This window comes from Macaca mulatta, chromosome 7 (assembly GCF_049350105.2).
Source record: "Macaca mulatta isolate MMU2019108-1 chromosome 7, T2T-MMU8v2.0, whole genome shotgun sequence".
Lineage (NCBI taxonomy): Eukaryota > Metazoa > Chordata > Mammalia > Primates > Cercopithecidae > Macaca > Macaca mulatta.
In genome coordinates, this window is record NC_133412.1 from 100714578 (window position 1) to 100741721 (window position 27144).

The 27144-nt window shown below is 33.3% G+C and overlaps 1 long non-coding RNA gene across 1 annotated transcript; it reads left to right on the forward strand.

Annotated features, from left to right (window-relative positions):
• LOC106999342 (uncharacterized) lies at positions 1-27068 on the forward strand. The gene is made up of 5 exons (XR_001446151.3): positions 1-90; positions 829-904; positions 7169-7219; positions 21680-21780; positions 23864-27068. It is a non-coding gene; the product is annotated as an uncharacterized LOC106999342 (long non-coding RNA).
• The last annotated feature ends 76 nt before the right edge of the window (positions 27069-27144 follow it).

A 27144-nucleotide genomic window follows, 5' to 3' on the forward strand; every position in this document is an offset into this window, starting at 1 on the left:
AGACTTCTCCTCCTCTGTGGATGGACAAGTAGCTGACTCTGGAGCCCAGGCTGTTGCTATCCAGTCTGGTGGTGAATCCTCCATAGTCTAGTGAGTGTAAAAATCTTTTCCCTTCTCCCCTTCCTATTCAATTTGCTTATTATGTCAGTCTGCTTATTATATTATTTGCTTATTATATCATTTGCTTATTACATCTGCATTGCCATTTACATGAGATAAAGTTTGTTTACTCTTAAAGGTATTGTGTGTGTGTCTTTTCTTCTCCCCTCATGCGTTTCCCGCACAGAACATGGACATGCTAAACACATAGGAACTAATAAGATTGCCTGAGCCCACAGAATATAGGGCAAAAGCTGGAGTGCTAGTCAGGAAAAATCCTCCACTTCATAGTCCTTTGTGGAACATTTATTGGAGCTTATGACAAAAGACTGTAAGCACTTCCCAATGACAACTACTGGACTAGAGAATTTCCACCTGAGGGGCATTTACCACCTTGCTATGAAATGTTAACTGAAGCTACTCCTATGCTAATGGAAGTAATGGTGCCCCAAAGAGTTCTATAATAAAATAAAAATGGTTTAAATAGAATCTTACTACCTAGAGATGGCAGAAGGAAATTCTCATGAGCAGAGAGCCTCCATTTTCCCTAGAAGTAACTTTATGTAAGGAGCTGCTAGATTCTACAGTACCTAATAAACAGCTCTCATCTAAGAAGAGCTACTTAGCATGTGAATAGCAGTTCCAAGGTGAACAAACAACATCTTGTTTGGAACTGTGCTGCTCCAAGGAAAATTCTAGAAAATCTTTTTCCTTTCTGTTTTTGTACAGTTTAGACCAATTGGATGAAGTATGTTTTTGTGAGCAAATTTACCTTTCTCTCTGAATTCTCCAAAATTCAGAAACTGTGAGTATTCTGATTTTATGAAAATATAGTTATTTCCATAAGTTTAGTAAGAGTCTTTTCTTTTAAAACAGGACAATTTGAGACACTGGTTATTTTACCAAAGTTTGACTAGAATAACATATTTTTACGTAAAGTTTCAGAAAGCCAACTTAAAAGGAGCCTATATGGCAATCAATTCTTGCTGCAATCTATGCAAATAATCACGCAAAGTACAATAAGCCTAAAACTTATTTTGCACATAAATTAGTCTTACTATAATATCTCTTCAATGGGAAAGGAGGGCTAGAGAGAGGAAGAAATTGTTTCAAAGTAAAACTATAACACTTTTTACTATATTTCAGCCCTGACTTTTGTTTTTGAGTGCAGATTGAATCATGAAAGATGTAAATTTGCCTCATTTGGCATTCCACTGGGCCTGATCTGTTTTTCACTGAAAATGCCCTGCTGTTTAAGGCTACAGAAGCCCCCTCCCTCTAGGCCCAGAGACTATCATGGAAGAGGTTGTCACATAAGATTGTAAGGGCTGGTTTTGAGGTATAGAAGTAGATCAAGGTCAGACCCTCCAAATCAAAGATGGGTACAAATACGCCTAAATGGCTAGTAAAACAAAGGACTTTGTTTTCTGAGCTATTATGTGGCACCTTTTCATCCACCTCAACCATAAGGAATCTCCTGCTTCCCACAGAATTAAGAGAAAATAATTACTAGGAGGATGATGATACTTTGTGACCAAGCCTCCTTAGTATAATACTCCCAGTTATGAGTTGTGCAGATAAATATATATATTTAAAATTTATTTTTCAGAACAATGTTATGCTTTATATAGTGAATTGTTATATGTCTGTAACTAAAAACAAGATTGCAGTAGCTCAACACACAGAATTTAAATATAAGCCTTTGGCTTTTTGATTGTTGGTTCTTTAAAACAACAAAAAAATTAAGAGATAATGAATGCCTTGTTCATGTTCATTCCTATCTGGCCTAGAATATTTAATTGACTATAAGTCTCTTGACTCTAAGTCCCTTTGCCACAGAGTGTCCCACTAAGGGACAGGATGGACCTGGGGCAGACAATCCTGTAGCCCTGGCAATGCTATGAAACAAAATAAACATTTGGTGGACATTGATGCTATCTCCGGCAAACCTTGGCCAGAAGGGGGAGAATGTAAACCAAAATAAAATTCTAAGGTCCCCCAGCCATATGAATGGCTTTATTACATGTGAATCCTTATCCTTGGCAAAAGAAACTTTCTAAATTGATTGATACCTGCCTCAAATACTTTTGGGTTCACAGTTTGAATAAAAATTTTTTTAAAAAATTCAAGTGACATAATGTTTTTCTGAAATCCAAATGCTTAAACAAGAATAAACAGAATTTTAAAGGATATTGGTAATTGTATCTCAAAAATATTTGAGAAACATGTTATGTTGGGAAAAAAGAGAACCTTAAAATAATATCTGCTTGTTGTAATACTGTGTTTAATATTTCATAATGAGGCATAAACACTTACCATTACCTTTACTAAGTACAGGGAGTAATAATAATAAAAGTAAAATTTTCAGGGTCCTTTTATAAAAAATTGACTACTATATCAGATATTATGATATGAAGGCATTCCTTTATAGCTTATAAAAAAGTTTTGAAAAGTATAACCAATATGTAATTAAGGTTTCTTTGAAGTTATCTTGTTGCAACAAAATTTTCTATTGCACTCCTTATTTGAAACTTTTACTACTTAAAATATTTTACTACTTAAAGCTTGATATTCTTCCCTGGTGTATTCAAGAACTCATCCAGTTGATTGAATTAGTTAATTGTTTTTTTTCTTCTTCTTCTTCTTTTTTTTTTTGCAATTTAAATGCTTGTCTCACCTTCACGGGTTATTACACTTCATAAGGAAGAGAATAAAAATTAGAAGACAATAAAAACAAATATTTTCAACTTCAGAATTTTATTTATGACTATATCATTTTATACAAATTTGTAACTACTTAAGTTTTTGTAGAATTGTAAACATGAATTGCAATAGCTTGTACATGATTAACACACTAATTGAAATAAGAAAAATGTTGCTAAAATCTGCTTTTAAATTTTTTAAGTAGTGAAGATTCCATGTAAAATATTTGTATATATGTAATAATATTATTTGGAGCAGATAATGTTGGTTTATGCCTCAAAGCATATTTGATGTTTTATCTGATTTATTTGGTTAAGATTAATTAATCATTTAATTAAAAATTTAGAAGCTCTATTTATAAGCTTGCTGTGCAAGTATATTAAGATGGTTTACATACAGGTAATAAAACAGAATTAAGCCGCTAAAACCGTCTAATACTACAGTTGGTTAAAAAGGTCAAAAAAGATAAATGTGCTTTTTTAAAAAATTCATTTATTTATTTGAGATAAGGTCCCACTCTGTCACCTAGGCTAGACTGCAGGAGTGTGAACATAGCTCACTGCAATCTAGAACTTCTGGGCTCAACTGATTCTCCCACCTCAGTCTTCTGAGTGGCTGGGACTATAAGTACATGTCACCATGCCTGCTAATTTTTAATTTTTTTGTATAGATGGTGTGTTGCTTTCTTGTCAGGGCTGGTCTTGAACTCCTAGGCTTAAGTGATCCTTCAGCCTTGGCCTCCCAAAGTGCTGGAATTAGAGATGTGAGCCACTATGCCCATCTAGCTTGGTCAATTTAATATCAATTAATGACAAACAAAACAAAGCACACAGCACAACTCAATTCATTTTTCTATTTGTCTGGTGCTCATTCTTCTATGCAATAAAGGACCAGTGGGTATAATGTGCTAATATGGAAAATAAAATAATTTTAAAAAATAATTAATATCTTCGAAGCCAAGAAAAGACAAAAAAAGAAGAAAAGAACCTTGAGAACAAAAGAAAATGAAGAGCAAAATGATAGATTCAACCTCAACATTATAGAAAAGTAAGTTAATTGTAAATGTGCTACAAGCTCCAAATACAAGAGAGCCATTGATAGAATTAATACAGAACCAAAGTCAATCTATGTGCTGACTTCAAGAAAGCAATTTTACTTGTAAACAGGTCAAAAGTTAAAAGATAGTTTCATTGTGTTTTGTTTTTCAAGTTAAGAAGTAGAAAAGACCATACCTTGACATTGTTATCTATAAAAATATTATGTGCCTATATTAATATTAAAAAGAGACTTCAAAACAATTTATATTCCCTGGGACAAAGAGGGATGTTTTTTAATGATAAAGAGACTAGTTCACCAAGATGACATAATAATCTCAAATGTATACATGCTTAATAACAGAACTTTGAAATATATGAAGCAAAAATCAAAATAATTGAAAGCAGAAATAAAGTCACACTATAAGATTGAGATTTCAACACACATATGCTATTCATTTATATAACATTTATAGGGAAAACAAATATGAATATAGAAGGTTTACATTGTTAACCAGTTTTTTCTAAATTACATTTATAGAACATTCTACTTCAAAACAGAAGAGCATGCATTCTTTCCAGATGAAAATGGAATATTCATTAAGATGTGTGTATGATTTAATTGGTTTAAAAGGAATAAAATAATCTGGCTTTGTTATTCCTATGGAATATAGTCAGAAATAAGAAAAACAGACATCTATAAAATTCCTAACATTAGAAACTTGAAACCACATTTTTAGGAGTGACTTCCACTTTTGGGAAGATGGAGGAGAAATACTTTTTCCTATTCCTCTCACTAATCATAGCTAAAACCTTGTACATTATATATAAAATAAGTGTAAAAAGATCTATATAGGTATAAAGAAGACAGCAGACCAGCAAGGGACCTCAGGAATAAAAAACAACACAATGATAGTTTCCTGGGTTTGGTTTTTGTTTCATGTATACTAGACTTGGAGCTGAAAAAGCTGTCTGCTTGAAAATGCCAATGGGCACAGACAAAAAAATCTCCAGAAAATGACTGTTTTCTCTAGTCAAAGGATTAGGAGAAAAGCAGCCTAGCTAGAGAGAAAACTTTTACCTAATAACCACTCTACTCCAGGCAAACACCAAGAAACAAATCAAGAAAACAACATCAACAAAAATGGTGGCCCCATTCCAAATTGAGTCAGCAAAGACTGAATTAGAAATCTTGATTTTCACAATCACAAGTCTGTTAAAAAATAACTGCTGTCTTGATGGTAGAGAAAGTCAAATAGGAAACCAATACATCACCATCAGCCTGTAACAAGTCCTCTGTCCAGCAATGTCAGTGAAAACCACATGAAGAACATGGACTTTCACCCCACTCATCAGCAATGTAGTGTCCCTCCTTCTCGATACCTAGGTGGCATCAGAGAAAGCTTACTGGAGAATCAGGGATTTCACCATTACCCAGTGATAACAAACCCACTCTCACCATAATGTCAGTAGATATCATGTGAGACACCAACACATCAGCACTCACCTAGTGCATCAAAAGACCACTCCCCTTGGGTTTCAATGAAGGATGAGTAAGGAACCCGGACTTGTATTTATAACCAGCTGCTTTTCTTCTTCGGCTGGAGCAGTGTCACAGAAAGCCAGTTAAAACAGAAAGTTTAAAGAAAATTTAGTGTCTCACAAAATAACACAAAAATGTCTAGTCTTCAATAATAAATCACTTATCATACCAAGAAGTAGGAAGATACCAGACTTGATTAAAAAGGTGAGCAATAGATGCCAACAATGAGATGACAGAGATGTTCATATCATCTAAAAATATTTTAAACAGTTATAATAATTATGCTTCAGTAAGCAATTACAAACAAATGTCCTTAAAAAACAAAAGGATATGTCAACAAAGAGTTGAAACATCTTAGCAGAGAAATAGAACATATCAACAGGAGCCAAATTGAATTTTAGAATTAAAACATTCAATTACCAAAATATAAAGTTCAGTGAATGGGTAGAATAGAGGGGAGGAAAAAAAAAAAAAAAAAAAAACGAATGAGAGGCTGCAGGCAGAAATTAAACAATCTGCAAAACTGAGAAAATTACACACAAATTCTCCAGCAACGTGTGAAAATATAGCCATGTATCACTTAACAAAGAGGATATATTCTGAGAAATACATCCTCGGGTGATTTTGTCATTGTGCAAACATCATAGAGTATATTTACACACATCTCAGTGGTATAACCTACTATACTACAAAGCCTATTGCTCCTGGGCTAAACTGGTACAACACGTAATACTGTAGGCAACTGTAACAAAACGGTAAGTCTTTGTTTATCTAAACTTATCTAAACATAGAAATGGTACAGTTAAATCATGCTATTATGATCTTATGGGACTGCCATAACATATATGACCCATCATTGACCAAAATATCATTACGTAGCAAACTATCATATAGTGAAATATCTACATTTTCTGTCATCAAAGCACTGGAATAAGACAAAAGACTGGGGTAAAAAATTACCTGAAGTAATAATAGGGGAATGCTTTTCAAAATTTGGCAAAAAACATAAAAGATACAAATTCAAGAAGCTGAATGAACACCAAACAAAATAAGACTAAATAAATCGATGTCCCTAAGATATATCTTCATTATACTTTTGAAAGTATAGGAAAAAAAAAAAAACTATTATAATGACAGAAATTTTTCCTCACAAACAATGGAGGCCAGGAAAGCTCAGAATCCTATAAACAGTGAAAATAGCCTTCAAGAATGAAGGGAAAATCAAGATGATCTCACAGGAGTGAGAATTAAGATAATTTGTTGCCAGTAAATCTATCGTAAGGGTGAGTAGGGGCAGAATAAGTGGGAATTCTTAATTGGTATAAAAAATATAGTTAGAAGGAATAAGATCTAGTGTTTAGTAGCACAACAGAATGACTATAGTTAATAAGAACTTACAGTATATTTCAAAATAACTAAACAAGTGAAACTGTTAATATTAACATATATCTAGTAAGAGTAAGAAACTGGAATGTTTCTAACAACAAAAAAAAGTCCTTTAAGTAATGGATATCCCAATTACCATGATTTGATTATTACACATTGTATGCTTGGATCAAAATTTCACTTTTACCCCATAAATATGTACAGCTGTTATGTATCTATAAAAATTGAAAATTAAAAAATAAATAAAAGGGAAAAAATTCTTTAAAAATAAAGCAAAAAATGAAGAAAAATGAAAAAAAATCAGCTAATATGAAACACTCTTCTTCTCTTGAGTTATCTAAATTATTATTGATATTGAGTCAAAAATTATATCACTGATTTATTTTGTTCTTATTATATGTAGAGGAAGTATTTAAGACAGTTATAGCAGGGAGCAGTAACAATGTAAACAGAGGTAAGATTTCTATATTTCACTTGAACTGATAAAAATGATAACACTAGTATACCATGATAAATTATGTGTGTGTGTGTGTGTATATATATATATATATATATATATATATATATATAAAATACTTGGCACAACCACCAACAAAGCTTATTAAAAAAAAGAAATAGATACATACATAAAAACACACACAGAGAGAAATGCAAGTCAAAAAACAAACTACTCATTATAAAAGCAGAAAAAATAAAAAAAATAAAAAAAGAGATAAACTAAAATAAAAATAAAATGATAGGCTTTAAACCTAACATCAATATTTATATTAAATGGAAATAATCTGAATTGTCCAATAAAAATATTGGCAGAGTGGATTAAATAACATGACTATTATTTTTGGTCAACAAGAAATTCACTTCAAGTATAATGTTATAGGCAAGTTGACAGTAAAAGGATGGATAAAGACAAATCATGAAAATGTGAATCATATTAACTTGAAAACAGCCTGAATAAAGGATTAGATAAAGTAGACTTCAGAGCAAAGACAATTACTAGAGACAGAGAGGGACATTATATAATTATAGAAAGGGCAATCTACCAAAAAGACTTAGCAATTTTAAAGCTCATGCACTGAACACCAGAGCCATAAAATATGTGAAGTGAAAACTGAAAAAACTGAAGAAGAAATAGACAAGTCCACAATAAAGATCAGAGACTTCAACACCCTTCTCTGAAGAATTAGTAGAGCAACTAAACAGAATTTCAGTAAAACTCAGCAACACCATCAACCACCAAGATATAATCAACATTTCTAGAACATGCCAAGCAACAACAGGAGAATACACATTAATTTTAAATGCCCACAGAACATAACCAAAGAAAGATAATGTTCTGGAACATTAAAAAAAAATTCAAAAATGTAAAACCCTAGAAACCATACAGAGTATGTTCTCTAATCACAAAGGTATCAAACTAAAAATCAATAACAAAAAGATAACAGAAAAATATTCAAACCCTTGAAAATTATCTAGACACTTGTGAATAATCTATGGGTCAAAAGAGTCTCAAAGGAATTTGTGAAAATATATTGAAATAAAAAAATGGAATAGACAACCTACCAAAATTTGTAGGAGACAGCTAAATTGGTTTTTAGAAAGAAATGTAAAGCTATAAATAAAGACTTTCAAAAAAATTAAAAGAATCAAATAAATCATCTACTCTCCCACTTAAAGAACATATATAAAAAGCTGTAAAATGAATGCAAAGTAAGCATAAGAAAGAAAATAATAAGACTATAAGTGAATAAAATAAAAAATAAAAACATAAATATTGGAAAACAACCGAGTTTATTCTTTGGCAAAATCAATAATATTAACATGTATCTAGTAAGAGTAAGGAAAAAAGAATAACCAAATTATTAGTATAAATATCAGGAATAAAAATAGGATACAATTATAAATCCTATAGATTAAAAAAGGCAAAAAAGAATACTATATACAACTCTAAAACACATAAATTTGACAACTTAGACAACCTGGACCAAGTCTTGAAAATATTTTCACAACTCATCCAAGATGAAATAGGTAATTCGAATAATCTTATAGCTATTAAGCAAGTGGATTTTTAAATTATAAACCTCCTGAAAAAGAAAGTTATATGCCCAAATGGTTTTCATCAAGAATTATATCAAACTTTTGAAGTATTAATATGAGTTTACAAACTCTTTCAGATAAGTAAAGAGGAAGCAACAATCTTTAATTTATTTTATAAGACTACTATTGTGCTGATATCTGATATCAAAAAAAGAAAGCACAAAAATTATGGAGTCTATCACTTGTGAATATAAACACAAAATCATTTTTTAAATGTTAGCAAGTCTAATTTAGTAATAGCAGTCATACACCATGACCAATAAAGGTTACACTAGGAACATATGACTAGTTCAAGGGTCACAAATTAATTAATTCCACTACACATTATTTTAGCCTAGAAGATGAAAATCACTTGATTATTACAATCTATGCAGAAAAAAATGTGAAACATATCAACATCATTTATTATAAAATCTCTCAGGAAAACAGGAATAGAGAGGTATCCTCCTTCAGCTTGGTAAAGATAATCTACAAAAAACCCTACATCTAACATTATACTTAATGGTAAAAGACTGACCAATAAGTCAATACTTGCAGCATAATCAGAAAAAAACAAAGTTGACTGAAGACATAGGAGCCATGGTCTCTGCATAGTTTTGGGGTCCTCTTTAACTCTGTAATATAAAAACACTGTAAGTCACTGCCTATATTTTGAGTATGTAAGAGGGATTAAGCAGGACTCGTAGGGATTGAACATTTTACTTAAAGAGACTCTTAAGTGTCATCCAAAAGAGACTGTTTTCATTAATTGTGGTAGGGAGTTGTATTAGTGTCCTATTACTGCTGTTACAGTTACCTAAAATATAGTAGCTTAAAATTGCATAATTTGGGGAGGAGAGAAGTCCAGGATGAGTCTGACTGGGCTAAAGAGTCTGAAGGCTCTAGAGGAGAATCTCTCTCTGTGTTTCAAGCTTCCTGATGCCACCTTCATTTGTTTGCTCCTGGCTCTTTGTTCCATTTTCAAAGCCAACAGTGTAACATCTTGAAGTCTCTCTCTCTCTCTCTCAGAGGTTGGCTCTCCTGCCTCTGTCTTATAAGCATCCTTGTGATTACATTAGTTCCATTAAATAATACAGGATAATCCCTCCATCTCAAGATGTTTAATTTAATCATACCTGCATCTGTAAAGTCCCTCTTGACATATTCACAGGTTCTCAGCATGAAACATGAGCAACTTTGAGGGAAGAACCTTATAAGGGTTCCCACAAGTGTTGAAGTTGGAACAAATTAAATATATACAAAATACAATTTCTTATTAAAAATAGGCAAAAATGAGACAAATCTTATAAAATAGAGAAACTACATGTTGGTCTATTCTCATGCTCCTAATAAAGATGTACCCAAGACTGGGTAATTTATAAAGAAAAAGATGCTTAATGGACTCACAGTACCATATGACTGGGGAGGCCTCACAATTATGAAAGAAGCAAATGAGGAGCAGTAATGTCTTACATGGCAACAGGCAGAAGAGAAGTGCAGTGCAAAAGAGGGAAAATTCCCCTTATAAAACTATCAGATCTCATGAGAACTAACTCACTATCATGAGAACAGCACAGGAAAGACCTACCCCCATGACTCAATTCCCTCCAACCAGATTCCTCCCAATTCAAGATGAGACTTTTGGGTGGGGACAGAGCCAAACCATATCATTCTACCCCTGGCCTCTCCCAAATCTCATTTCCTCACATTTCAAAACCAAATAAGCCTTCTAAACAGTCCAAAGTCTTAACTTACTTCAGTATTAACTCAAAAGTCCACAGTCAAAATTCTCATCTGAGACAAAGCAAATCCCTTCCACCTATGAGCATATAAAATCAAAAGCAAGTTATTTCCCAGATACGATGGGGGTACAGGCATTGGGTAAATATCCGATGAAAGAAACAAAGGGGCTATAGGCCCCATGCAAGTCTGAAATTCAATAGGGCAGTCATTAAACTTTAAAGTTCCAAAATAATCTCCTTTTTACTCCATGTCTCACATTCGGTTCATGCTAAAGCAAAAGGTGTGCTCCCACAGCATGGGAAGTTCCGGTCCTGTGGCTTTTCCAGGCACGTGGAGCAAGCTGTGAATGGATCTACCATCTGGGGTCTAGGGGACAGTGGCCCTCTTCTCACAGCTCTACTAGGCAGTGCTCCAGTGGGGACTCTGTGTGGTGGCTCAAACTCCACATTTCCCTTCTGAACTGCCCTAGCAGAGGTTGTTTATGAGGGCCCCACCCCTGCAGCAAACTTCTGCTTGGACACCCAGGCATTTCCATACATCCTCTGAAATCTAGATGCAGGTTCCAAAACCTCAATTCTTGACTTCTGTGCACCCACAGGCCCGACATCACATGTAAGCTGTCAAGGCTTGGAGTTTGCATCCTCTGAAGGAACAAACTGAGCTGTGTGATGGCCCCTTTTAGTCACAACTGGAGCTGAAACAGCTGGGATGCAGAACACCATGTTTGGAGACTACACAGAGCAGTGAAGGGGACTCTGGGCCCGGCCCACAAAACCATTTTTTCCTCTTAGGCCTCAGGCCTGTGATGTCAGGGGCTGCCATGAAGGTCTCTGACATGCCCTGGAGACATTTTCCCCATTGCTTTGGAAATTAGCATCTGGCTCCTTGTTACTTACATGAATTTCTGCAGCTGGCTTGCATATCTTTGCAGAAAAATAGTTTTTTATTTTCTACTGAATCACGCTGCAAATTTTTCAAACTTTTATGCTCTGTCACCTCTTGAATGCTTTGCTGCTTATAAATTTCTTCTACAAGATACCCCAAATCATCTCTCTCAAGTTCAAAGTTCCACAGATCTCCAGGGCAGGGGCAAAATGCCACCAGTTTCTTTGTATAGCAACAGTGACCTTTACTCTAGTTCTCAACAAGTTCTTCATCTCCATCTGAGACCATTTCAGCCTGGATTTTATTGTCCATATCACTATCAGCCTTTTGGTCAAAGCCAATCAAGAAGTCTCTCAGAAGTTCCAAACTTTCCCACATTTCCCTATCTTCTTCTGAGTCCTCCAAACTGTTCCAACCTCTGACTGTGACACAGTTCCAAAGTCATTTTCACATTTTTGGGTATCTATACAACAGCACTCCACTCCCAGTAACAATTTATTGTATTATTAATTCTCACACTGCTAATAAAGACATACCCAAGACAGCATAATTTACAAAGGAAAGAGGTTTAATTCACTCACAGTTCCACATGGCTGGGGAGGCCTCACAATTATGGCAATAGGCAAATGAGGAGCAGAGTCGTGTCTTAAATGACAGCATGCAATAGAGAATTCCAGTGCAAAAGGGGGAAAAGCCACTTATAAAACCATGAGATCTTGTGAAAATTAACTCACTATCATGACAATAGCACATGAAAGACCCATTCCCATGATTCAATTCCATCCCAGCAGGTTTCTCCTATGACACATGGGAATTATGGGAGCTACAATTCAAGGTGAGACTTGGGTGGGGACACATCCAAATCATATCAACCAACATGTGTGAATTCATAAATTTTCTCATGACATTATGAAGGTATAAAATACAGCAATAGCAACAACAGAAACCCATAAAAACATCTACTGAACTTTGCACAGCATCCCTAGCTTATAGATTGTTACTAAAATGTGAAAATCACACACACACACACACACACACACACACACACACACCCCTCAGGAGCATAAAGTTTAGTTCGTATGTTGTTTAGGGTTGAAATTATGTTTCAGACAAATTTGCTAAACACAACAAATTTGTGGAATCACGAGGCCATCAGTATTCGTTCGATTTATTAATGTTTGTTCTACAAGTGTGAGTGAGGAACCCACTTTGCTAAAAATTGGTTAGATAATACAAGGATATACAAATGAATAAGTCATATTTCTGATATGTATAGTGTAGTCATATAAAAAATACAACTTCTCAAGTAAATATGCAATCTGTTAAAAATAGTTTCATGCAACAAAAGAAGCTACAATTTCAATCAAAGGAATGATTACTTCAAAGAGTAGTGATTGGCCAGATTATACAAGATGATATACATACAGATTCTGTGATCATGGCAAGGGATATGTCAGAGATTTACTACAACCCCAGGTCTCTTTTACATTTTCTAATGGTGATTATTTGTTCATAGTATTGCAAAATAGATACATTATGAATAAAATTTTATTCCTAGCATCATTTGCTAATGTCTCTTGTAAAAAATTCCAAGCAACTATTTCTTTCATAAACAAAGCAAACTTTATTATTGAATATCTATTTAACAACCATATGCTTTACAGAAACAGATGGTTATTTTAATATTAATTTAAAATAAATACATAAATTAGAGAACTCAAGTCTAATATGTTTGGTGGCCTGTTCTTTCAAATATTCAGCTGTTCTACACGTACGTTTCTGAAGTATTAATTTAGCCCTAACTCTTAGTTGTCTATTCAATATCTGTTGTACTCTTTTTTCCCCACTGTAAAAATATCCATATTGAAGTTTCAACATGTAATGCTCAAAATACACACCTTTTTATATTCTCTTGCAGCAAAGTTTGATCACGAGATAAAATTCTAGCCAATAATATGTAAGAGGAATTTGATAAAAGGCTTTGGTGAGAGTTTTAGTATCTTCCTGATTTAAAAAAAAGTCTCATAAATTTCTTTGGTTTTTATTCCTTCTTCTGTGTACCTGGAATACAGTCTGTTACATGAAGGAGCATCTTGTAAATATAAGGAAACAGTAAATCTATTTTATGTTAAAGCCATTGATATTTGGGCTTTTTGTTATTTGCAACTAATGTATTCATGATGCAAGCACTTTTTTGTTGTGTTTTACATTGGTAACTTTTGCATATTAAAAAATGCAATAACCTTTACATTAATTAGCACCCAGAAAAGAAATATTCATGTATAAATCTAACAAACTGTGTTCAAGATTTATATGAAGTACAAAACTCTGATGAAAGAAATTAAAGAAGAGCTAAAAACTTGGAGAGACATTTCATGTTCATAAACAGGAAGATTCAATACTGTAAAGATATTATTCTTTCCAACTTAATCTACAGGTTCAATATAATCTCCAATATAAAATCCCAACAAGTTATCTTATGGATAATGACAAATTGATTTTAATATTGATATGAATAGGCAAAAGATGCAGAATAGCAAACACAATATTAAAGAAAAAGAATAACGTTGGAGGACTGATACTACCCCGTTTTGAGACTTTCTATAAAGCTAGGGTAATCAATTCAGGGTTGTATTGACAAAGAAATACACAAATAGGTCAATGGAAAATAATAGAGAGTGAAGGAATAAACCCATATAAATATAGCCAATTGATCTTTCACAAAGGACAAAGGCAACACGATGCAGGAAAGATATGAGGGAAATTTTTAAAATATGTAGAAAACTGGAATTTAAAGATAAAAATTAAAGATAAAAACTTTTAACATTAACTCCACCAAGTTCAACACAATTATGTAAGAGATGGTGCCAATTATTGAGTCAATCCCTAAAGAACTGAGAGTCTTGGGAATTTAATGATGTCAATGCTTTTTTACATAATCAACTGAAGAAAATTGGCCACCCTTTTTAGATTTTTTTAACATCAGGAAGAAAAAGAAATCAAAAGAAACCAAACTAAAACTGCAAGGGGGATGCCTAATGATTTCCCATTGAAACTCTTGCAAAATTGCTCTTGTTTGAGAGGCATGAGCAGGAACCTTGTCATGGTGGAGAAAAGACTCTAGTGAAGCTTTCTCAGGTGTTTTCCGCTAAAGCTGTGGCTAACTTTCGCAAAACACTCTTATAATAAGCAGATGTTATCATTATTTGGCCCTCCAGAAAGTCAACAATCGAAATTCCTTTGAGCATCCTTAAAAAACTGTTGCCATAATATTTGCTCTTGACTGATCTGCTTTTACTTTGACTAGTCCACTTCCACATATTGGTACCATTGCTTTGATTCTTCTTTGTCTTCAAGATCATGCTGTTAAAGCCGTGTTCCATCTTTTGTTACAATTCTTCAAAGAAATGTTTCATGATATTGACTCCACTTGTTTAAAATTTCAATTGAAAGCTCTACTCTTACCTGTAGCTCATCTCTGTGCAATGGTTTTGGCACCCATAAAGTTGAAAGTTTGCTCACCTTTGATTTTACAATCAGAATTTTGTAGACTGGACCAATTGACGTATCCAGGTTGTTACCTATTTGTGCTGTTAATTTTTGGTGCTCTTCAATTAGGGCACAAATAAGTTTTTTGTTGTTGTTGTTATTGTTGTTTTCTTTTCTCATAAACTGATGTGGATGGTCTGCTCTTTTGAGCTTTCAGCTTCAACATTATCTCATCCCTTCTTAACATCAGTTATAATTTGTAAACTGCCGATTTATTTTGGATATTGTCCCCATAGGCTTTTGGTCAATTATTTCTCTATGTTTCTGCTCAAGCCTTACCATAAATTTGATGCTTGTTCTTGCTTCATTTTATCAGAATTCATGTTGCTCTGATAGGTGTTATTTTCAAACTGGTGTGATATTCTTCTTAGTACCTCAAACTAGGTCCTGTTTAGACATGTTACAACAAGACAATGCAAGTTTATTTTTGTGAGAAAAGTTGAAATTCATGGAAAATTTAGAAAATTTTTGTGAACTGTTTGAAGATCCTTTGTAGTCTTTTCAGCAAACAGTCCTTGTACACTTGGACATCCACATTCAAAAAGATGACTCTAGACACAGATCATTCCATTCACAAAAATTAACTGAAAATGAATTACAGACCTAAATGTTAAATTGAAAAACCATAAAACACTTAGAGATTACATAAGGAAAAATAGATGACCTTTGATTTGGTGATGACATTTTAGATACAACACCAAAGGCATGATTGATGAAAGAAAAAATTAATAAAATAGATGTTATTCAAATTAAAAATGTCTGTCCTGAAAAAGACACTGTCAAGAGAATGAAAACACAAGCATGAGAGAAGATATTTTCAGGACACACATTTGATTTAAAAAAAAAAAAAACCTATTAGGTAAAATATTCAAAGAACCCTTAAAACTCAACAATAAAAAGACACTAGAGTTTTAAATCAGTGAAAGACCTAAACAGAACCTCACCAGAGAAAACATACAGATGGCAAATAAGCACATGAAAACATTTTCACATTATATGTCATCAGGAAAATGAAAATTAAAACAATAATAAAAAACTACTACATACATATTAGAATTGGCCACAGTCTAAAACATTGACAACATCAAATGCTGACAAGGATGTGGAGAAATAGGAAATTTCATTTATTGCTACTGAAAATGCAAATTGTGCAGTTTCTTTGGAACAAAATTTGGCAGTTTCTTGCAAAACTAAACATACTCCTTTCATACTATTCAGTAATCACATTTCTTGGTATTCACCCAAAGGAGTTAAAAACTTATGTCTATAAAAACTTACACACACATGTTTATAGCTACTTTATTCATAACTGTCAAAAACTTGGAAGCCATCAAGATGTTTTTCAGTATATGAATAGATAAATAAACTGTGTTAAAACAATAGAATATCATTCACTCCTAAAAAGAAAGAGCTATAAAGCTACAAAAAGACATGGAGGAGCCTTAAACATATATTATTAAGTGAAAGAGGTCAATTTAGAAAGACTGTATACTGTATAATTTCAACTATATGACATGTAGGAAAGGCAAAACTGTGGAAATAGTGAGATCAGTGGTTGACAGGAGTTGCAAGAGGGAAGGATAAACAGAACACAAAATTTTGGGGGCAATAAATTTACTCAAGATGATAATAAAATGGTAGATACATGTCATCATACATTTTTCGTATTTTTTTTATTCCTTCTTATACTACAAGGTATTTTGGCTTCTCTTTTTGAATACCTTTCAACATTTTTTAATACAAAAAAATACATAGCAATGAGTTATTTAATAACATGGTAGAAAAAATATGGTCAATAGATCCTCAATATGTTTTAAAATTAAAAATGTGAAGTAAGTGTTATGATTCTAAAGTCCTTATGAATAGAGTGATAGAAGAACTGATAATGTGTAGACATAAGAACAAAAAACCCTATCAGTTTCTAAAACTGCATATCACAACAAAAAGTGTTAGTTGTTCAGTAAGACACACACGAATCTGAGATCTTATTAAATATCAAAATGTACTAATAATTTCAGGACCATGGTATAGGGACAAGAGTGACTTTATTAAATGCTAATCTGCCATATAACATCTGACTAACCCCAGTTCAGGAATGCCGCCAAAATGTCTAGTTGATGTGTTATTGCTCCTATGTAAGAACACCTATTCACAGCAAGTTTCCTCCAAAACAACCCTTATAGTCCCGGAAATTATAGGCTGAAATGTCTGCAACGACTTACACATTCCTCCAGCGTACATAGGCTTTTTCCCCAAGGTATAAGCCGTGGGTCTGAGAGTTCACAGTGTAAAAATCTACCTGTGTTGTGGTTGCCCAAGGCCACTATTCTTTCTGCAAGTTCCCTTAATAAATCACTCAAAACCAACAAACTGGATTTGTCTGCCTCCTTCTGCAGCTTCTTTGCTCCTTTGGCACTTGGAGGCCACTTTGCATATACGGCCCTTTTACAGAACTCTTGGGTAATTGCGAAGCCTAGAAGAGGCATGGAAAAATCCAGGACTGTTCTTGAGTCCTAAGTTTTTATTTTACAGTGTGTCAGACACAGATTTAACATATAGGTCTCACCTATGCTAGAAGGGTATAACTTACACAAAAGGGAGCTATGCAAGTCATGAAATATTTTTATGTTATGATCTGAAAATTATCTGGTCTATAAGACATTTTCTAAGGGAATGATATTCTAGGTGAATTTACAATAAGCAACATAGACCAACCAGGTACATAGGCTGAATCATGTTCTCCCAAAATTCATATGTCAAAGCTGTAATCCCCAGTATCCCAGAATGTATCTGTATTTGAAGACAGGGCCTTTAAAGAGATAATTAAGTTAAAAAGAGACTGTTAAAGTGGACCTTCATTCAATTGGATTTGTGTACTCATAAGAGGAAATTTTGACATACAAAGAGACACCAGTGATGTGCCTACACAGAGGAAAAACCATGTGAACACACAGCATGAAAGTGGACATCCACAAGCCAAGGAGAGAGACACCAGAGAAAATCAAACCTGTTGGTACCTCAATATTGTAATTCTTCCCCCTAGAACTGTGAAAAAATAAATTTCTATTGTTGAAGCCACTCAGTCTATGGTATTCTGTTGTGGTAGTTCTGGCAAACTCATAGAGTTGGCCACAATATTTCAAAGATAAGGACTCACCCACTAGAAAATATCAACATATGTTTTGTAGAAGTCTTGACATTCATATGTTTAAAAGATGGTTTGACGGGAAAGTCTTTCATCCTGTCCCATTCCTAAAGAAGAGGTGGAAAAAACAGATCACAGGCCTGCTGTTAACTCTTTCCTTTCATAAGCTATGACGCAGAAAATCGACTTGGTATACAACCAAAGACCTTATTTCATAGGTAAGTATAAGGGAATATATTCAAGTATGGTATTACAGTGAGATTTGTTGTGGCAAGTTGTACATCAGCAGGCAAGTGTGCAGTTTGCTTTGATGAGCATGCACCATGAAACCCTGGCCAGCTGTTAAAAGACTAGATATGAAAACAACAACATGGACGAATCTCTAAAATCAAATATCCAATAGTTTTATTATGCAACTTAAAATTGAAGCACTGAATATAAATGCCTACTTTAAAAAAAAGTATACCAAAATTTTTCCCATGTTAAATATTATAAAATGTCTTTCTATGTGGTATAATGGAGAGGAAAATAGGAATAAAGAATACAGAATAAAGTAAATAACATTTTTCAAGAGTTTTGTGACACAGATCAGTGACGATGATGTGCCATTAACTACGGAGTTTTATGAATTCAACACACGGTACCCAAATTCCACATTTTAATAATGAATTAATAATAAATCATATTTTAATAATAAAATTCAAACTGAGAATTCTGAGCTAAAAACTTTAAATAAATTTATGACAGTCACAAATATAAACACATAAAGACAAGCAAGCCAAACAATATATAAGAAAAGAAGATGCAGTTCATTTTAGAAAGATAATTACAGAAAATCAATAAACCCAAGGAAATAATACTAAAGACTTCATAGCTGCTATCATAAATTTTAAACATGCCTTTTGTGGTTGAAGATCTCATAAGAATGGAAAGGAAAAGAGGAACAAGAAGGAAATTCCCTGAAATATCAAATCACAAGAATTTGGCGAGGTACTGATAACAGAAATAAGACAAGTCAGAGGAGACACTGAATTAAAAGGAAGAAAAGTGTTAAAGGTTATATCAGCAAAAAGAAGAGTGAGCAAATATTCCAGTTGTCTTTTCATTTCTATATTCATTACTTACCTTGTCCACAAGGTTTTACACATTATGAGGGCAGATTCCTTGTGTGTCTCATTCACCTCACTGCTCAAGCATCTACCCCAGTGTTGAACTGTGCCTGAAACATAATGTTTATTTAATAACTAAAGAGTATATTTAGGATGGACAGCCATAGAAAGAGGACCATTTTATCAACTAGCATGAAAATCTCCTTGAGGCAGGTACAACTATGGAATGCTAGAAAAGCTACAGAATCTTTCTAAACTTTGTTTAACTTAGTCTTTTAAATGTGATCTGAGGCACTTTGGAAAGAATCTTACAGACAGGTTGACCCTTGCTCCTCATCCTCTCTGGTTAGCAAAATGTGTTGTCTCTATTCTTGTGTTTTCCTCATGTGAAATAATAACACCAATAAAACTAGACAGACTCTTAACATGCATAACTGTATATAGTATATTCAGATTACAAGACTTTTTAATTATAAATTTTCTATTGAAACACTCTAAACAGAAGTGCAGGTGATAGGTGACGTATACATATATATAAAGGCAGTCCTTCCAGTTACTTGGAATTTAGTTTCCTTCGCAAGCGGAGTGTTCCTCACTGTCTATTTAAAACTGACAAAGACATTTGTCTTTACTCGTGTGGAGATGCCTGATAACTTATTTCTAACTATCATACGCTCCACAGTCATGACATTTTAAGACAATAGATCAAATCTATCGTGGATTTTTTTTTTCAATTTCCTTTTGATTGCTGCTGGGAGGAAAATAGAGAGATAGTCGAGAATAGCATTAACTTGCAAAGTAAAATAAATTATTTTGAGATAACTATTCCATGTTAGAATACAAAATGGCCTCCTAGTTACAATAACAAATTCAGCAGTGCATGGTTGTAATTCTTTAGCCTTACTAGTTTTGCTACCATGGTTTGTTTTCTCTGGTATACTCCAGATGATTTAAATAGTGAGACTGATACAGAAACCTCCGCAATGCATGTATTAAATGCATACACATACGAATTATAAGAGCTTGTTAACTGGTTACAGACTGTACACTAAGGACAGAGTTCTTTAATTTGAATCTGGACATTACTATTTGCTCACTCTGTAACCATGAACATGATCATTCAGCCATCCGTGCCTCACTTTTTTCAGTTGAAAATATTAATAAAATATATAGAGAGAATATAGAGTATATAGAGATTCCATACATATTTTATATGTGTATATATGTATACATACATATATGTATACACACACGTGTATATATGTGCGTGTATATATACACATATGTGTATATGTATATGTGTATATATACACATATATGTTGTATATGTATACACACATATATACACATACATATATAGATTTATGGAATATTTATATACACATACATATAGATATATACAGATTCCATACATCTATATATATATGCATAAATATTTACACACACATATCTATTTATCTATAAAGCAAGAATTAGAATATGTAAAATCATTTGATGAGTGTCTAGTACAGATTAAGAATTAAGAATCAAATGAATGTTACCTGATATCATATCGGTATATACATATATTTAAATATTTGTATATACATTTATGTATACACACACACATATATAATATAATTTTATATCATACAACTTTGAATTTGTCAAAATGAAGCAGAAGCCCCAAGTTAAATTTCACTAAGATTACAAATGTAGCATATCCTTCGATTTAACTTCACACTTCAGCTTCTTTAAAATTTTTATTTCCAAGAAAGTGTACAAATACCTGCATATGACAAGCAAATAAAATATTTACATAAAAGATGGCTATAGCCACAGTGAGAAAATGCTTCAGGCTCCATATGCCTTAGAACTAAAGTGACTGTATAACTTATCATCCAAACTACGAGAGTTTAAGAATAAAATGTGTGTGTTTCTAATAATCACTCCAGGATACCAAGTGGGAATTGAGATTTTTTCCAAGGAAACCAGGAAGATTTGTCACCCTACTCAAAACCCTAGAAAATGCAGTAAATAAGAACATATTTTACATGTTCCAAGGACAAACGCATGAGGAAAGTGGTGTCACCTTTTCTTTGTGGTGAAATAAATAGTATCATCTATGCTCTCTGCAAAGCTCAGGTTGAATTTGTAACTCAGGTAGAACCGTTGATTTTGTATTTTAGGGTTTTTTTTTTTTTTTTTTTTTTTTTTTGTATACAGAATGCGCTGTACCTCATAGTTAAAAACAATTGTTCTAAGCTTCCACATGCTGCTAAGATACAGCTACCGGGATTTAGTGCGAGTCACGTTGTTTGAGGCGTTAGTTCAGCTGTCTGTTGAATCCCCTGAAACTGATGCTCAGTCTATATTAATGTCTCAGTCCCAAGAAACCTCAGCCTATTCTCTCCTATAATTAATCTTGCAGGTAGTGCCTTGACATTATTGGTTCACCAGCAGAGCAGAACTGCCTCAGCCATCAATAATAATTCAACGCATTAGAATGAGGCCTACGCATGGGCCACGGAGGTAGCCAAATATGCAGGATCTCCTGCATTCCTCTCCAGTTGAAGGGAAACCGCAATTGAAACTAGTTGTTTTGGTGGCTGGATAATTTGTAATAGAGGGGTCTCGGTGTTACTAATTGTTTTGCTTTATGCTTTTCTCCAAATGTAGCCACGGCTTGGCACGAGGGGAGTGATTGTCTGTTTACTGAATCTTAATATTGAGGCTGTTACAAATTGTCTTTCACAGATGGTGGGAGCTTTTCAGATGGAGAGAGGCAAGGAATTTATTACTCAATATTTCTGTATTACTGATTGGGACGTGAGGAGCATAGACAATCTGTCCTACTGCAGGGTTTGCTGCATGGGGTTTTTTTTTTTTTTTTTTTTTTTTTTTTTTTTTTTTTTTTTTTTTGCCTCTGTAAAATTATGGCTGGCTCTAGACGTTTTTCTCATTTTGTATAGATAGCAGCTGTGTAATTTCCAGCAGAATGTTTGCTTTGATCCCCCTTCCTTTAATTGAAATCCGCAATTATGAGATTTGTTTCTTTTATGTTTGTGAGTTTATTGGTTTAATCTACAAAATGTGCTGTCTTGCTGTCTTACACAGTTAAAGGCTACAGCACAGTTGGGACTTAAATGACAAACATTGGAGGGAGGGGCTTCTGTTTTTTGTTTTTTATTTTTTTGGTTGGCTATAAAAAGAATCCAATATATAGTCTTCCACTCAGATAGCAGGCTCTATGACAACTTAGTCATTCTGTATAATTTAAAGCTGTGTCTCTTGCATATATATAATATATATATTATATATGATTAGGCTCATTTCTAAAAATAAATAATATGTGTGTGTGCACATATGTATATGTGTGTTCATATACACACATACTGTATGTGGGTGTTCATAGAATGGAAAGGGAAAATGCCTGCGTAGAAGCATTTCTTTGATTATAGTAACTAGTAACATTTACATAATGCTAGCTTTATCAGCACATTTTAGGGGAGAGAGAGTGAAAGGATTATAAAGTAGATAGATACAAGAACAGCAATGCACGGTTTCAGACATAGTTCACAACAAATAATTTTGAGAGTTACATGTCAATATGCTCTACCAGGTAAATTAACCACAAAGTTCCTAAATGGTAAAGTTCCAGATGTTTGAAATATTTTAATAAAAAATAGAAGAAAAAGAAGAGATTAAGTGGAGAAGAATGAGATTTTGTTTCCAAATTTACAATTCTCTTACTGATAGTCTGTCATAAACTGTTACTACATATTTTAAAACAATTTTTGCTAATACTTTATGCATTCATTTTATTTTCTTTCTGGCACAGTATAGTGCATTTTCGTGTGGAATGGTAGGCTGTGTCTATATAAAGGAAATTCCATATTAACTGGTATTAGGCCAATTAATTTATAACTGAATTAATCTTTTTATGTAGCATCCTTACTCCAACTAATTGGTTTAGTCTAACAATTTTGGTAGCTATTATATAGGTATTTCTCTTAAATGGTCAAGAATAATTAATTCACATTGACAAGGGATTTTTCACAAAATTCTTTCATGTGTTAATGGTTGTTTTTAGGCAAATAAACCAAATGATCATACGGATATTTAAAAATACTTTAGAACTGCACATGTTAACTGAGTATGTCTCCAATTCACCTTGTGGTCTCCTGATTATGACGTGGTCAGGTCTATAGTCATACAACTGTGATATATATATATATATCAAGATACATAGCCCATGGATTCCAGGAAGAAAAATTCACTTAAAAATAAGCCTTTTAATGGACTATTTCTAAATCCTGATAGCCACCATTGGAAAAATGTCATGGTATTTCCTGCTTTTGCTTAATAATTAAAATCTAATTAAATGTCCACTCATCTAGGAATTTCTTAATAAGAAAAACTTATTTCTTATTTTAAGTATGGGAAAAAGATATTTGTATTTTAAGTATGGGAAAAAACAAAAACAATGGCGCTAATGGACCTAAAGTAACTTGCTCAATAAATTACATCTAGAACACTAAGGAAAGAAACAGAATTCAAATCCATACCTTTCTATGAAACCCTGTTTAATATGGATCTACCTGGTTTTTTTAAGGATACGTAATGACTTAAGATACTAACTCCACATTCTGTGATAAGAGATGAAGATCCAGGAAATGTATGGACACATATAGCCTAAAGAATATTGTTAGAAAAAAATAGTGGGATCTGGAAGCAAAAAGGAAACATAGAAAAGGAAACAGGAAGGTGAAGAAAGTTGAAGATAAACTTTCTTTTTCACAACGTTTTTATGGGCAAGTTCAGCCCATAAATCAAAAATTACTTTTATGGATGAAATGTTAGTTTTCTTTAAGTCAAGATCATCTTTTTCATTTCCTACATGCAGGTTGAATCTCATTTATGAAGTGAGATGTCAAATAACAACAAAAAAATGCATTAATTTGCATAAAGATGCTTGTAAGAGAACATTGCTCCACACTTTGCTTTATTCACATCATTAGAGGAAATATTTTATTCCTCTAGTTGTTTCTGGCCATGGCTCAAGGAAAAAAAACTTCCACTCATTCCTTCAGACAGTACAGTTAACAAGAGGATAACTTTTTTTTTTTCATTATCATCTGTGTCCTTCTCCCTCAGGAAGCAGAGAGTTATCAGATCGGTGAGAGAGAGGAAATAAAGGTCTGAACCTGTGTCTCAAGTCACTACCTCTTTTGGGAGCACTCTGTTCTCAATTTATTTTAATTCTGTTTCACAATTTAATGAGTTTACTAAAGCAGGGTTCACTATTACCCTGTGGAGATCCTTAATGATACATGGATATGTTTAATTCTGGGAATAAAGTAGTTAAACTGACTAGTGATTATGCCACATCGTTAGCGTCATCTTTGTCAATAAGAAAGCTGTTCATATTTATGGTATCTGTATCTATTTCTTCAGAAGTGTGACTATTATTCATATATCCCCAATACACACAAAAGATATAGTTTTATCTAAATTTTTAATCGGTTACATATTTTTCTAGGTTACTAGCTAGAGACATCCTGGTTGTTTCCAATTTGTTATAAATTGGAAATCTGATGCTAAACAAGTAGTGTTATGAGAAGCCTTCTTATTCATAACTTGACATGTTTTGTTAGTATATTCTAGATTAAATTTTGAGATTATGGTGGAGTCAAATCATACAAACACTTTAAATTTTGCTCCATATTACCACATTCCTGTGCAAAAGTGACACCAATTTACAATGCCATATTGTATAGATGTGTTTCATGGTACCCTAAAACAATTACAATGTTAATAACAAAGATAAGTAATCACAGAGCACTATGCCAGATATAATACTAATTTTTAAAAGTTTGAATACAATGACAACTAACAAAATATGACTAGGAGACTCAAAGTGAGCACATGTTGTTGGTAAAATGATGTTAACAGACTTCCTTAATGTAGGGTTGCCACAAACAAAAGTAAAAAGTATTTACTTGTGGACAACCTTGCCAAACATTGACTCTATAAAATGGTTTAAAATTATTTACATTACAGATACTTTTCTTTTCTTTGCTATTTCTAATTATGTTATTTTGTAAACTGTTATTTTAGCCACATATGTATTTTTTGGCTCTGAATTTCTCATTTCATGTTAATTTTGTGTGTCTGTCCTTGATGGATTCTTTGAATTTTTGTTTTAATTGCATCCTTCTGTATAATTATTCTTGGACACTGTGTCATTTTTAAAACTTGCATTTCATAGGATGGATTCCTAATACTTTGTTTGCATGTTCTTTTATGCTATTTTTTTCCTTGTCTTATTACTAAAAAGTGATTTTATACTTGCCATGACTTTCAGGTTTCCCAGCTTAAGATGGACACTTCTTACACTTTGATGTAGCATGGGCGAATTTGTCTCTACTTTTTCACATCAAGCTACAATTTAAGGGTTGAGTTTTGAAATATGCCCACTTTTTCCCTAGCCTGAGTATGTGGACAACAAGCAGATGAGCTCAACTGGTGTGCAATTTAGGTGAAAGTCCTGGACTCTTTCTCTCACCTAAAATTTTATTAAACGTCTAACCCCATAGCTTGCTCTCATTCCAGGAGGCAGTTTTACTGCCTCCAGGGAAATATCCTTGCTTTCAAATCTCTTCCTTAACTCAGCACGGAGCCACCAAGGCTTTGCTGGTATCAGTGAGCTATCTCATGTATCTTCATCCTCCATTTCACCAGTCTTTTCCTGGCACTTTCTCCCTCTATTCCTCACTCTAAGACTGAGTGTGGAATCAATATTTGGCTGTAAAGGAGTATATGGTGTCTTATCTTGTGTACTGAAACAATGTATTTACTCAAAGTTTTATGGATTTTCTTTTTTCTCTACATTATGCCAAGACATAAATTTGAGAGTGTTTATGATGGTGCCTCTTTTCCCCTCTGCTTTCTTTTCAAGTTACAGACATCAAAACAATAAGCCTTAACCATTTTCCTGTTTTTAAAAGAAATAGTTAATTTTTGTGGGAATTCTTAGGTGTCTCCCAGGCTACCCATGTAAACCCTCATTTTACCTGTTTTTAAATTGAGTTATTCATGAGATGCTTTCTGTGTTTTAGGAAACAAAAATAAATGTTATATTGTCTCTCAAATGTCATATGGTCTCTAAAATATCATATGGTCTCACATCCCCACCCCCAACTATTTTCAAAATGGCCTGAGTTTGGGAATGAAGGCCTTATTTGGACATGGATATGATTGTAGGCATTCTCCTTTATATTCCTTTATAACTTACGGTTATGCATCTAGTAGCAGCTGTTAAGGTCACTCCAAAACTGACATTCTCTCCCCATCTCTGCTTCCCACTAAAATCCATCTGGTAATGGAACTGTACATACCTTCAAGTATTTTGAAAACAAACCAAAAAATTACAAGCAAAAACAAAATAAACAAAAGACAGATATCTGAATCAGACAGAATTAGTTTTGGATCTCAGACTGTCATCAGTTAGTCGTTTAAAATGGAGCAGGTTACTTAACAACTCTGAGAAATATTTTCTCAAAACACTGAAGTATAATAGGCATTTTACAGACATTTTGTGATAAGCAATTGAGGTATGTGTGCATGTGTGGGCTTGTGTATAAAATAAACTCACTTGACTGGCCTATATAACTGTCTTTTTTTCACTCAGGATGAATGATGGGTGACTTTTTTACTCAAGCTACATCGTATTCTATTCAGATTAATCTAATTTCTAATTTGAAATAATTAAAATATGTGATATACTTTGACAAATATCGAGGTAATAAACAGTTGAACAAGGGCACATTTTTTCTGTATTTTCTATAAAGCCAATTCATTTTCCTCTACTATATTTTATTTTATATAAACATT